We start from the raw sequence: 15,325 nt of genomic DNA, 5'->3' as shown, positions 1-15,325 counted from the left end.
AGCAATGAGTATGAACAGGAGGGAGGTGGCAAGGGATGGGGTCAGGAGAATGTCACTCATGAGGACAGAAGTGTGACTGAGAGGTGGGACAGGGAGGGTCTGCGTTCTATGAGCTCAGGCTTTTGTCCCACTTCCTGGGACTCTGCCTGTATATCCTAGTGTCCTCTTATCCCCAGATGCAACTGGAGAATCTAACTCATGCTGCTCCTGGCTCTCCCCTCACTTTACCTGTGGAGATTTGAAAGCCATTAAATCGGTGTACAGGGAAAATCTGTCATCAGGGAGAGGGTGGGTTGCCTGGTAGACATGGTGAACTGCATGAGATGGAATCACGGTTGCATTCGGCTTGGCGTTGCCAGTGCTAGACAATGCCTGGTCCACTCTGAACGTTTGTTGAGTGAGTGGAAGCAGGAATAAATGGATGAATGAACAAATTTCAGCAGGGGCTACAACAAGCAAGCACTTTAGGTTCCTCTGCGAGGTGCTGAGTTACCCATTACATAGCTTGTTGCTTTCACAGCTGGTGCTACTTAGGAGTAACAAGTGAGAGAATATTTGCAGAAGGTTCCAGGACAACGGAGAGGGCCACGTGTGGGCAGGTCCCAGGAGAGAAAGGCTGCAGGTGGGGTGGAGCCAGCTGCCTAGGAAACAGGACGTGGGTGCCCCTGGATGATGGGGGCAAGTACCAGCAGGAAAGGGGGTTGGCCGAGCAAGAGGAGGAACCAGAGCATCCGGGAAGCCCATGTGGTGCTGAGCCCTGGGCCCAGTACCCCACACATGTTGTCATTTCCTTCTTTCAAGATCCCTATAAAGTCAGTATTACTATTACTCTCTGTCCATTTTATGGAGGACAAAACAGGCTCAGAGAAAATAAGAAACATACTCAAGATCCAGAAGCTGGGAAGTGGAAGCATTGGGATTTGAACCCAGGTTTTACCAGTCCCAAAGCTAACACTTCCATCTCCCTAGGAACAATTAACGTGGGGAATACAGATCATAATGAGACACGTTATCTGTGGTCATCCCTATACCTGCCTCCTGCTGCCAGCCACCCCACTCCAATCAACCCCCAAGTCCTGTTGGTTTGTTTTCCTAAGTAGATCTAGGATCCAAACACTGTCCCCACTCCTTGGTCACTACTTCAGCCCAGCCCCTGTCATCTGTCCCCTAGATGACAGCAGTAGTCTCCTGATAGACCAGCTGCCCTGTTTTCATTTCACTGTCCAAAACAACCAGAGTGTTCTTTATGGAATGTAAATTGAAATGTCACTGGCCTGCTCTAGGATGAGGTCCCCGTGCCCTAGGACCTGGCCTTGCCAATCAGCCCAGAATCTCTCGCCTCTCTCCCTCCCGTAGTGGACTGGATGGTGGTCCCTCTAAAGATATGTCCCTATCCTAACCCCTGGACCCTGTGAATGTGACCTTATTTGGGAAAAGAGTCTTTGCAGATGTAATTCAGCATCTTGAGATGAAGATCATCTGGGTGGACCCTACATCCTGTGACAAGTGTCCTTGTAAGAGGTAAGGGAGGAGAAAACACAGATGCAGAGTATGAGGCCACGTGAAGATGGAGACAGAGATTGGAACGGTGTGGCCACGAGGCTGCCTGGAATTTAAAAGGCAAGAGGAGATTCTCCCATAGAGTCTCTGGAGGGCGCACGGCCCTGCCAACACCTTAATTTTGGATTTCTGGCCTCCACAACTATAAGAGAATACATTTCTGCTGTTTTAAGCCTCCAAGTTTGTGGTAACTTGTTATAGTGGTCGTGGGAAACTCATAGACCCCTCCGCAGTGCTCCAGCCAGACCGACCGGGCTGAGAAAGATCTAGCAGTTTCCTCAAAGCTGCCCAGGTCTCCTTGGGTCCTTCACACATGCTGATCGCTCTGCCCCAAACACTGTTCCACCCCCTTCTTGGGTGGCTACACCTACTTTCCTGTTACTTCCTCTGAAAAGTCTTCTCTGACCCATCAGCTGGGTTGGACACCACTTACCGTGTGTCACTCCTTGCTGGTTTACTTCTCATAACATTCACGAGACTTTACGATAACTTTGTTTACTTGCTTCATTATCTAGTAAGTTGCCTGTGGGCAGGGACGGCTGTATTCCCAGGATCCAGTCATCCCTTAATAAATATTGGGCCTCTACCATATCACTTTTTCCCTACCTTCGTCCACCCAGCTCAAATTTGCCTTCTCTAGGCAGGAACCCACAAATAGAAATGATCCCTATCCTTGACTGCCTGGGAAAATCTCTTATTTCTGTGTTTTGACCCCTAAGAAATTTCTCCAGTTCTACGACCACCTTGGGGAGGCTGGAACTAAGGCTTATATGTGGTTCCCAAGTGTGTCCAAGCACAGTACCCCTTTTCCCAGGTCACGGGAATTGGCTTGTGGGTGAGCACATTGTCCAGGTCAGGTTAGATTCTTCCCTTGGGGCTTCAATACAGGTGTCCAGGGGATGTCACCCTTTTCCTCCTGGGGTCGCTGGCTGGGATGAGGCCAGCCTACTGCCATCTTTATTCATGTCCAACTCCCCATTCATCTGAGGAAAGCCCATTTTCAGCTGAAAATACAGAAGTCAGCCCAAGAAAATGGGCTGGGGTGGGGAAAGAGAGAAAGAGAACTTAATGTCGTGCTCCGAGTCCCTGTCTCCAGTTACCCAGTGATCGCCACTCCTGGGCTTCCCACTTACATGAGTTAATGAACTGTCTTCTTTCCTTGAGCTAGTCTGAGTCTGTTTTCTGTCACCTGGGACTGAAGGGTCCTAGCAGAGACAACGTTTCTGCTGCTTGAAAGGCATCAACCCGCCAGTCCTCTTGGTCCTGCTAAGAGGGAGTTGCCAAAATCTCTATTTTAGTGAAGAAGTGGGGACTCCCAGGAGTCCATCCCGTGTCCAAGCTCTCACATCCCTGGAGTGGTAAGGCTGGGATCTGAACCCAGTCCACAGGCAGCCAGGCTGAGGGCAAGATCAACCAAGCCAGCAAAGAGGCAATATCCTTTTTTAAGTCCCCAAAGCACCCCGAATACAAATCACAATCATTTGAGCACAAACAGCAGCAATGAAATCCAGGGTGCCTAAAATGCCCATCTTTGTTTCCTGCGGAGTCTGTGATACCCTGAATCAATGACCTTGAAGCTTTAACTCTAATCAGGAGCTTCCTTAAATCTCTTACTCATCTTTATTCTAATTACTTTGCATCTTTAATGATGGGACAGTGAGTCCCTAAGGAGTGATGAGCCACATATCCAAACAGCCTGTGTCTTCCATTTAAAACAACCTGTGTGGTTGTTTCAGCTCAGGAGAGCCAGGTTGCCCTGGGGCTCAGTCTTGCTTTTCAAGAGACAGGTGCATTTCCAGGTCATGGCACTGGAGGCACAGGAGAGGGTTGGTGCAGCTTTGTGCATTGCTAGTACCCTGGCTGGTGGTCGTAGGCGCTCAGGCCGTAGAGACTGGTTCCCATTACTGGTATTGGCGCTCCCGGCCCCTCCATGCTCTCGTTGCATGGATCTCCGTTCCCCAGGCAAAGAACACGCATTTCACACTTGTTGTAAATGCAGAGCTTTTCATTGACACAGAGGCTCCTTCCTATCCCAAGCAAGGAAAAAGGGACAAAAGCCTTCTAAGTTCACATGTTCTGCTGTCTATAGCCCCCTGCCCCAGCCACAGGGCTCCTAGATCAGTATGAAATAGCTGAGAGGTAAGTTCCACAACTGAGCTCCATGACCTCAGCACGATGAGCTAGGGAAGGATTTCAGAAAAATGTATATGATCATGCTCCGAGATTATAAGGTGATAAGGGAGGGAGATTAGATGGACTAAATTAAATGAAAATTAATATTTTACAGCACTCAAAAAAAAAACAAACATGATTTCACTTATTATTTGGCCATGGGTTCAAAATTAATAACTGCTCTTAGAATAATATAATCTCACAGAGGAGACTATATTATTCTTATTTCCAAATCAATAGTATTTTCTCATCGTTTCCCTATCATTTTAGTTGGGAAACCTAAAGAGCCCTTACTGTTTCCTCCTTTCAGGGAAGAGTCCTCCCCGTCTCCTGGGAACTGCTCCCCCACACCCCACCCTCACCCCCATCTGGCACACACACTTGTCATCGACATGCTTATGGCACCCCAGGAGCCAGCCTGTTGGTACAATGGGCCTTGCCCTTGGCATCCACTGTTGGTCAATAGGTGGGCAGCTGATCCAAACAGGCCAATCAGAGCCCTCACCCAGGATTTGAGAACTGTGACCGACAAAAGAAGCCGGTCTCTCTCTGGGTGTCTGAAAATGAAGATATACAAATGCAGAAGCAGTTGGCAGCCCCGTGCCACCATGTGGACTGAGGAATAGAAAATGCCAATCAGCAGAAAGAGAATCGGGGGCCAGGAAGGGAGAGCGAATCCAGACAGCCTTCGAGCTCCTCATTTGTAGCTGCTCCCAGGGCCCATCCATATTCCTCTTTTGGATTCCATTGAATCCAAGTAGCCTTATAATAAAATTCTTTTTTGGCTTCAACTCGCTTGAGTTGGATTTCTCTTCCTTGCAACCTAAAGAGTTTTAACTCATATGAGAACATGGCCCTATTTCAGTCTCACTTCCATGCTCATCTTGAATTTTTCAATCATTTTACTTTGTAACTTCAGAATGAAAAAAATAAAAGTGAAAATATTTAAGTTAGACTCTTGTACAAATTAGTCCGCAATCATTCTCTGGGACTGTTTTCTCACAGAACACTCTGGCAGAGGGTTCCTCCATACCAGCATGGATTAAGTGCATGCTAGAAATGTGGAGGGTGACTAGGTCACTAGTCCAGCTGCCAATGGTGGAGCGTGGGATTTTATGATTGCTGCTAAGAATTTGTTCTTCCCTAATTTTAAAGTCCATTTGCAAGGGTGACACATCCTCCTTAGATGATGAACCCAATTCAAATGACCTCCAATCTTTAGTCCCATCCTCAATCCCTTTGAACACTCCAAATCCCACGAACCATATCCATAAGCAATGGTCTTTAGTGTGCCTCTTCCTCTTGAAGCTTCCTATCATAACTAGCCTTTTCATATGCAAGGCCCTGGAAGGTGGCAGGGAGCTGTCCAACCAAGATTCTGTGAAAGAGCTATACAGAGAAGAAATCCACTTTTCAGGACTGATAAGAACGACTCCTTAGCTAGGAGCCCTCTCTACCTGTTCACTGCTAGATAAATTAATCAATAAAAATAACAAAGGTGATCTTGTCCCTGCCCACTTTCTTAAAAGTAGGTGTTTGGTGTAAAAAAAAAAAAAAATGCAACTAGTTCAGTTGTTGCCTTATATCCTAAGGATCTCTCGGGTTTCTCCTATTAAAAAATAAAAATTAACCCAAAACCCCTTGGACTTGACCAAAGACAAGGAAACATGTGTCTAGCACATGACTTCGTTATGTGCTAGACACAAATGTAGTTAGATATTAAAAACTCAGAGGCTGGTGGAAATGCTCACCAGCTCTGCGCATGCCCTCAGTGTGAGTGTGCCTTTGCACACAATGAGCCTCAGAAGCCCGGATGGTATATTAGTCACCATTTCTACTCTAATTGGAAAATATTTCCTTGTTCCTAGCTCAAGTTCAATTGGCATTTCAGTTATACAGGTTAAAAAAAAAAAAAAAAAAACCACAAGAATTTAGAGCGGGGCAAAAAACCTCAGAGTCATTTTGCTCAAAAGCCATATTTTAAAGACAAAGAGATGAAGTCACTTGTTTAAGATGGCACAGCTAGATAGCAGAGGACTTGAGGGCAGACTGCATGTCCCTCCTCTCACTCCGAGCTCCAGGCACTTAGAAACAAGCACTTTACAGAAAACTCCCGGGGCCTCACTCGGAATTGCTGCTCCTGGACAGCTCTGTATGTGTCGAGGCTGGAAATGTCTAACAGATCAAGGGCACTGGCTCTTCTACATTCTATAGGAGAAAGTTCCAAGGTGCTGGGGGCCGGCATGGCAGGGTTTGCAAAGGCCTGCAGCAGGAGCCCTGCTGGCAGGGCTGCGGTCCAGATGTCCTCATGTCCCCCCTGCACAGGCAAGCCTCATGCTGCTGCAGCACCCCCCACCCCCCAACGCAGCAGAATTGCATGAGGTTTCCCCAAGCCCTGGGCACACATTCAAAACCCACCTAGGAATGCCACCTCAAAGGAAAGGCAGCCCACTGCAGGGCTGGGAGACTGAGGCAGGAGCCTGCCCTCTCCTCTGAGCTGCAGTCTTCCTCCCTGGTCTTTCACTGTGGCAGGAAGGGAGAAAACCGTGAAACTGCAAGGCATGCAGAAGTCAGCCTGACACAAACCCACACTCAGAAGAGTGCTGAGCAGCCTGGGTGGGAATGTGGCGAGATCACGGGCTTGTCACAGAGTAGGTGGAGATCGGCGTGAACGATGCAGACAGTCTCACTGATCATTAGAGGTGGCACCTTTGCTCGACCTGCAGAAGTGCAGTTGTGGGGGGCATTTTTGCCTCCTCTCCCTTTGAAAACGAGACTGTAAAGACAATACAAAGTTGTTTAAGCTCAAGAGGTGAAGCAAACTGATGTCACGACTCCTCGGCTTTCCAGGTTTGGAATGGTCGTGTAATGTGGCCTCACCTGAAGCCAAGACTTACCTGAGGAAATTTACAGCTTGTCAGTGAATCCCACACCCATCTGTAGAGACGAGCCTGATTCCTCTAGATCCACACACAAATAAAGAAATAGTTGTCCCTCTTCTTGCCCCTGGATCCAATGGCCATGCCCAGGATACGTAGGCTGGGAGCATTTACCATGCAGAACATGTGGAGGATTTCTCCGTCTCTGGTTTTTCACTCTCTGTGTACGGTTTACATGTCAGTTGCTACCTGAACAGAGGTGGCAATTCCATACAGGCTGGCTCAGAGAAGCAAACTGTTCTCACTCGGGTTCTATAAATTCCCCAGAGTCTCACTTTAATATCAAGTATGATATGTATTAGAGTGCATGGTTTGTGCTAGAATCAATTTGGAAGGCTGTCAAATAAAATACAAAATAGGAAAATAAATCCAAAGTAAAATTTATGACATGGTTTTACTCCCATTGCATTCCGCTTAACAAATGCATATGTTTTACAATATCTTTAATAATAATTATTAAACATAGTAAAATACTTCCAAACTTGGCTCATTGCATAATTGTACTTCGAGTGAAAAAAAAAAAATTATCTGAAGCCTTGTCAATATGCCACTTCCTCCTCCCCCAGCTTTTAACAGAAGCAGCTTCCAGTGAAATAATCCAAGCTGTGTTCAAGAAGTTGGCAAGTAGGTCCAATTAAATGTGGTTTTACTGTATTCTGGCGTTTGCATATCTAGTTTGCCAAGAAGTAATCTTTCACAAAAAAAAAAAAAAAAAGAAAGAAAGAAAGAAAGAAAGAAAAGAAAAAAATGTGTACTGGCCCAGACACAGCCTGGGTGGTGTAATGTGCCCCATGACTAAGATAATCTTTTTTTCTTAAATAGCTATAGAAAACATAGCAAACAGCCCTCATCTTCCTATATGAATCACAAAACACCATCCTTTATGGAGCTTTTTACATTTTTACATGACAAACTGAATTTCATCTTAATAGCTCTGTTTATTTTAATTATTAAACTCAGAAGGGTTAGCTGCTAGCCACCTGAGCTCGATGTATTTATTCAGGTGCACTCCAGTCAGATTATCTGAATAGGCTATAAATGATCCTGTTGACTATGAAAGACTGTTGTGTCAAAGCTGCAGTCATACAGATTCATAAACCTGGGTACCTGAAACTCAGAGAGTGCAATGCTTCTCTCGGCTTTGCAGATGATTTCCCGGTCAGTTCTTTGCAGTTGGCTTATACATTCCCGATTCCTTAGGGGGAAGCTATAGCCCCTTCCAGCTCACCAACGCTCTACGTGAACGATCAGCCGTATCCAAAGTCCAGATGGAAAGCTGTCAACAGAGACTCCTTCCACTCTGCCTACTTCATGATTCATCCCTGGCATGAAGACAGGCCCGGAGATGGCCCCACCACCTTGACTCCCGTAGGTGAGCCGGCAGAGGAGCCTGGTGCCCACTGCCCAAGTCAGCGGGGAGGGATCAGGTCAGAAAATACTGCAAAACACGCAACCTGGCCTTTGTTATAAACCATCATGAGCTCATTAAAAACACATGCAGAAATGGTTAAACAAAATCCTCTAAACCTTTTACAAAATTGCCAGTCTATTAGAAAGACTGAGCTCACAGCAAACTCTCCCTTCCAATGTGTGCGATGGAGCAGCTAATGTCCTTTGGACTCTTGTCTATGGCATTAAGCAGAGGGAAGTTTGGGGGGGGGGGCTTGTTTGTTTTTGGTGCTCGCTGTTGTTTTTTAACTTTTTTTTTTTAACTGAACTATTAAATATATCAGCCAGAAGAACGGTTTCATCAAACATGTATTGTTACAGTCATTGCCTTTAAAGAACTTATGAAAATTATAAAAGAAAAAGGAAGATTTGTGTCATTATAGCAAGGGGAGAAAGAAGTGAAAGGAAAACAGATGACTGTGGCTCGAATGCTTTTGTAAAGTGTCATTGCATCAAAGAGCGGAGGGGACACACTCAATGGGGTTTCTGAAGCCATGTGTACTTGGCCCTGTTCCATGAAAAAGTTGGATCATAAGTTTGATCCACGCAATAATTACTCAAAATTTCCCTATAAGCAGCACTGAATTCCATTACATTGTGGACTTTCACGAGGTCCAAATGGATTTATTCGCTATGATACAATATGACCGTACATTTGCATTGCCCCGCAATGTGGCTCTAACAACACATAAAGTAGCACATCGATGGCATGAGGCCTGAGATCGAGATGCTCTGAGCTCCGATCTGGCATGTGCCACTTTCCCCTGGTGAGATCAGAGTAAATCACTTCAACCTCTGGGTAAATCACTTTAATATATGTACTCCCCTAGGGAATTGCGCCTGTCTATTATTATTATATACATTAATCATACTGGTTTTTGTACTTATGGTACAAGAGTAAATGTGAACCATAACATTCAGTCTTGGTTTCTTCAGCCTTAAGAGGAAAAATATCTGTATCCATCTTAGGCTTTGGACTGGATTAATCAGATAGAGATTCAAAAGGGCTTTGAGAGGTTTGTCAAAAGGAACATGTATGATGTAAGTTATATAAGCTTTGCATATCTCAATATGCACACACTTACAAACTCACCCGAGAATGTGGAATCTTTTTCATTACTACAGTACTTTAATTTCCACATTGTATTGTAGAAATTGCTTTCCTTGGGGCCTGCTTAAAACTGAAATAAAGTTGAAACTATTAGTGCTTAATGAATCTAAATCATAAAAATCCACATTGAGAAAAAAATCCACCTTGGTAAGAAGGCTTTATGATAAGAACAAACTTCATCTTGGCATTAAAAAATTATTATTTTAATAGTGATGTCACCTCCTATTTACACAGCATCTTTCCTCTGCGAGTTTAGTGCTTTTGCATATTCATTTCACATTATTCTAAAGAAGAAGATAAGGTGGATATTATTATTATAGTCTTATAAATGGAGAAACGAAGGTACCAGGGTAGGGATTCCTCCGGTGTAGCATTGAGAGATCTTCCCCAACTTTCTCTCAAGCCTTCTCTCCAGTAGATGATGCTGAGAGGAGGTGAGAAACATTCCAGAAAACCAAGGCCAACTTTCAGATTAAGTGGAAAAATATTCTGTTCTCCCATTTCAGCAGCAAACAAGTCTCGAGGCTCCTGTTTGTCTGCCACCATGGGTGGTGTGTCCATGTTTCTTCCCTCCCTCTTGCACGTCCAGCAACAGCTCTGACAGCCCTGCAGTTACTAGTCTGCAAGGAGCAGTGAATTACTAGTCTGCAAGGAGCAGTGACTCGTGGTTGAACAAATAACATGTTTTGGAAACTCAAGCAAACCTTTCGTAGCTGGGAGCAGAGCAGAAGTGCATGTCAATCCGTAGCATCCTGCCAGGGTGTCAGGGTTTGGTGAGCCGGGAGGAGAGGGGCCAAAACATGCCCCCTCCTCACTGCCCCCAGCAGAGAATGTTCTGCTGTGTATGTTTTTAAAATAGTTGACAGGGTCAAAGTGAGAGAAAGAAATAGCATTCCAATCTTAGATTCAATTTGTAAATACGTATAGCAGACAATGGCAAGTGTAATCATGGTAAATATGTATTTGCATAATGCAAATTGTATCATAGAGGCATAAGCAGAATGTTGATTTCAGATTCCAACTTGATCAAAGATATGTCCGGAGCAAGGAATTCAACCTTTGTGTGCCTCTAGAGAGAGAAAAACCTCATCTCTAAAATGATAGATAGCAAAGGTTTGCAGAATGCATGAAGTATTTGCAAAGAGCTTTGAATCCCCTTCTCCTCCCCATGCCTAGCCCTGTGTCTGCTCCTCCACTTTTAGGATGAATGAACCAGAAGTCACTTTTGTCCCTTCCAGCTGCAAGATTTTGGGATTTTAGACTAGTCTCTGTGCAAATATCAGACACACACTATAGGTCTTCAAATAATAGAGAATAATTGGGTCATTCTAGTCATTAGATTTTTATAATCCAAATGACAAAATCAGTCCCTTATTTCAAAAACAAGTCTAGAATGAAAATTTTAAAATTCGAGACACAGAAGTAAAGCTTGGAATCTTTTTTGTTTACAAGGCTTAAAAGTTATGTTATTTTAGGAGAGATAAGAAATTATATACGTATTACTAAATAAGAATAATAATATGAGGACTGATCGTCTCCTTCTTCGAGGGCGTTATTTGACTGACTTGTAAATAGAAACACTTCAATCACTTAAAATCCTTCCACGCTGGTCAGGCCTACAAACCGCCTGTCGTATTTTGACTAAAGTATTATTTTTACTGCAAGATAAGCACCTTTACCAAGCAAACTAAATAAATGATGACAATCTCTCTCTCCCTCCCCCTTTTGCACAGAAGTGATTCTAGTAGATGCTTTGAGGCATCCCTCAAGTAAAATAACCTATAAATAGAATGTGAGAAACCACCGCATTCTCCAGACTTCACACTTACTATGAAAAGCAAAACTTCATTGTGCCCCAACATATCCCCTAATTTATTTTTTTTTCTTTTACCTAAGGATTTCATCCAGTTCCATGTCATTTATTGTAATGGGCCCCAGAAATGCCTTTCTCCCTTCAACCACATGCTCAGGCCTCTCCCGGTGCACACATGGGGTTTGCTGGTGCAGAGTGGTAAAAGAGGGCCCATTTCAAATGTAGTTTTTTTTCACATTTGTTTTTTCAAAATGGTAGGAAGTCAGACACAAAAACAACTTGGCTGGAAAATTCAGTTGTAGAATGGTGTCAAAATCACTCAATACAGAAAATGTACCCTCCCATATAGTAAATAAAAGGACATTGAGAAAAATAGAGAGCAGACTACAAAGAATGAATTTTAGTTGGAGTCTCAACAAAAATCAGAACCTAAAGAAATATTCCATTCGCCAGACTTCGGTTTCTTTTGGTTTATTCATTTGCAAAATCTTGGGGATTTTGAAGAGACCTTAAACAAATTTTACACTAAGGGCTCGTGTGTCGTGACTGTGTTTTGATTATAAACCTGTACTGTCTCTTCTTCCTGTCACATGCTTAAGCATGAGACCCACTCTCGCAAAGCCCGGTCGTTATAGAAGTAACTTTATAAATTAGCTTTACTTAGGATATGGTTCTATGCTTAAATTTCTTCTACACGGTGAGGATTTTAAGAAACATAGAGAAACCATTATAAATTTTTAAAAAATGATTTTTTAAAATACTAAATACAAATAGATGGCACTAATTTCTATGGTAGCTATGGCTTACAAGCAATGAATACTTTTCTCAAATGTTTTAATTATCCATTATGGTACTATTGTGCTTTTCCAAAAGTTGTCCAAATAGACATTCTTGGGAAAAAATTGCTGTCTCTAGTAAACATGCAATTGGCATTTCAATATTACCAAGCAGCTTATTTATGTGATACAGTTCCAAAGAAATGGCCCACAGAAAAGGTATATGTATATCTTGAGTCTGTTTTTACAAAACAAATTTTAAGAGGTTCAGATAAAGAACCTAAATGATCTAACTTTGATTAAAGATCATTTCGGAGCATTAGGCATACAAAAATGTTAGGGGCTTTAGTAGTCCTTTCAAAAGTAAAATAAACTGCATTAAGAACGATTTTTTCAGATGAAATGAATATGTCCTTTTTAATAGTTTTAAGTAATATATATTTAATTATACATGATGAAGATACATTATTTTAAGCTCTGTCACATATCAAAAGTTAGCTCTGGTTTGGCATAATACACATAAATAAGGTTATTTTGTTCTTTCAAGTCCAGTACCATTGTATATGCATTATGTTTTGAAACAACAGATTTAATCCATCCTATAAATGTTTAACAACATTCGAATACATTTCTCCATGATCTACTTAACGTACATTACACATATACTCTTCACAAACTTAAATATTTTGGGCACTATGGCTTTTTAAAAATTCCTATATAGTCATATTAAGCATGCATATTGATATTTAATAAAAGCGACTTGATCTAATGATTAACTACAGAGATGATAACAAACTGTAAATAAGTCATTCCCGTGAATGGACTCTCTATGGGTGTCACACGGCCTCTCAAAGCCACTCTAAATATCCTCACTGAAACTGTTACTGACTAATGTGCTACATTTTAAAGCCAAATTGGGTTTTCACTCCTCTCCTGCCAAACTAACTAGAGAGAATGCTTCCTACAGCAAATTGCAAGCTTAAGTGCAAACGCACTCCTAAACATATTAGAAAAGGAGATACCTTATTTAGGGATCCGCGCCCAAAAATTCAAGAAAATTTTTGATTTTGAAAGAATTTTTTTGGAAACTACCCTTCAGCCAAAGAAAAGTACCATGCTCCCATAAATCTAGGATTTGTGACAAACAATAATTTAGTATATGTTAGAACAGAATCAAGAAAGTTAACTGGATAATTCACCCCTCTCCAAAAAAAAAAAAAATTGATTTCTTTCATGTACTTGAATATATGAGAAAAAAACTATTCTATGGACCTGAATTATGTGGATAATTACTTTGACAATTTATTTAGTGTAAGCAGACACATTAGAAAGTATTTGGACTTAAAAAAAAAATTTTTTTTTCCAGCCATTGTTTCATTTCTATGACCTCACCCTTTCTCATTACAATGTTTTAAATTTGGAGTTCAACTTCCTTCAGAAGAAATTACAAGTTAATTAGTAGAGATTTTTTAAGGGGTAGGTTTGCAAACATTCTAAAAGTTGAATTTCTAAAGTGTCTCTGAAAATCACCTAATACTTTAAAAACCTCCAGTGTCATCAGTAATGCCTTAGGTATCCTTTTATAATATTACGAAAATTTAAACAGGCATTGGGAGGGCTGTAAACATAAAGTGTTTCTTTTTATGGAACTAAGTTGACTTAAAGTCATAAAATAAGTGATTCTAAATTTTAGAGCAAAGGATTGCATACAAAGACATTTTGCCTTGTTTCTGTAGGCCAAAGGTAGAAAAGCCCTTAACATCAGGGACAAAATCCCATCATTTAATAAACTTGGACTATAGCAAAAATAAAACTCCTAGAAGCTATTTGCTTTCAAAAAGTAAAACTATTGCTTTATTTTAAACATAGTATTATCCCTAGCATTTTAATAGTAAATGACCAATGAAAAGAATGGACATTTTCTGTCTCCTGTTTCAAATCACACACTTAGTTTATTCAGTGTACCTCACCATCAATTTCAAACATTCCAAAAAAACAATTGTAAGAAAAATTTAGATCATTACCTACAAATTAAAATCCCAAATTATGTTTCCTATCCAGAGGCACGTAAAAATTTTCCTCATTATATTAGAAATCAAAGAATGTTTTAAGTTTTATAAGAATAAAATAGTCACAGAATGCAGGAAATTTCGAAATCTTAAGACCTTTTTAAAAAATTCTTATCTGATACAATAGGATTTCTTCAGTCAAGTTTTTATGCAGTTTTTGTATGTTTTATTCATAAAACAAAAATTTTAATTCGTGTTACTTCTTGGGTAAAAAAAAAAAAAAAAAAAAAAAAAAACCACACAACTTTTTTCTTTGATGGTAGTGCAAAACAAAATATTTACTTGGAAAATTAATATTTTGGCCATTTTAATGTGAACTATTACATAATTTTAACATAGTCTTCACCTTTTTTCTAAACTTCCAATAAGCTATTTGTAGATATTCATGACAAGTCTGCTAAAGAAAAACTCTACTTGATTCATCTTTTAATCTGATAGCATAATTGACTAGAAAGGAAATTCAAAACCACTATCCTTAACATTTTATACTTCTTGGATGTTCTCTAGGGTATACCTGGCACACAATGCTGGGCCCACAGCAAGGCGGGACGTAACTGATTATCTAAAAGATGTTTCCAAAAGCAAATGAAACTGCATATTTAAAATATACTTATGTATCAGCCAGATGTCAAAGGAAGGATCAGTGTTAATGGTCTCAAACATGATTACGTGACAAATTAATTTCCTTTTTTAAATATAGCAAATAACTGATTCCTTATCAACTGTGGCAATTTGTGTCACTAATATTCTGTTCTACTTTTGCAAAGAATGTTTTATAAAGCTATTTCTTCCAAATGGCATGTCAGACTATTGTTTTAGTAAGTACATTCAGTTAAGCTTGTTAAAATAATGCTCCATAGTTAAAATTAGATGCTAGTCAGTGGAACTAACCTGTAAACTCTCAACATCTTCAGGAAGCTTTGAGATAATTTGATCAGATACTACAGGAACTGCAAATATAAAGTCCATCCCGCCCCGCCCCCCCCCTTTTCTAAGCTTGTAACTGCTCAAATTATTTTTGTGGACGTAAAATATACATTCCCTTTCCATGTGAAACAATGTTTAGTTGGTTAAAATCATATTTGCATACATTGAAATTTTCAATATTTCAGAGTTGCATGTATTAGAAATTGTTCCAACAAAAAAGGGGAATATAGGATTCCAAATTGTAAGTTATTGTGTTTTATGATAAAATATTTGTGAATGCCTATCCAAAGCCATCAGGGAGCTTATAAATGGTACAGTTTCAAGCTCCAGACCTTATATCCCACTTCTATAGAAGTTGAGAATATTGACCTCACAATACACCGTTTAATATAAATGTATTTTATTTAGTTTTGATATTAGTAATGTAAAGCTATATTTCCATATGTATCTTTAAGGTTGGAAGTTATAGACAATTAGATTTCAGGATTAATTAAATCTCTTAGGTCAGT

Source organism: Cynocephalus volans, chromosome 18 (genome assembly GCF_027409185.1).
Source record: "Cynocephalus volans isolate mCynVol1 chromosome 18, mCynVol1.pri, whole genome shotgun sequence".
In the NCBI taxonomy this organism is placed as follows: Eukaryota; Metazoa; Chordata; class Mammalia; order Dermoptera; family Cynocephalidae; genus Cynocephalus; species Cynocephalus volans.
The sequence above is the reverse complement of the archived record's forward strand: the minus strand, read 5'-3'. Positions refer to the sequence as shown.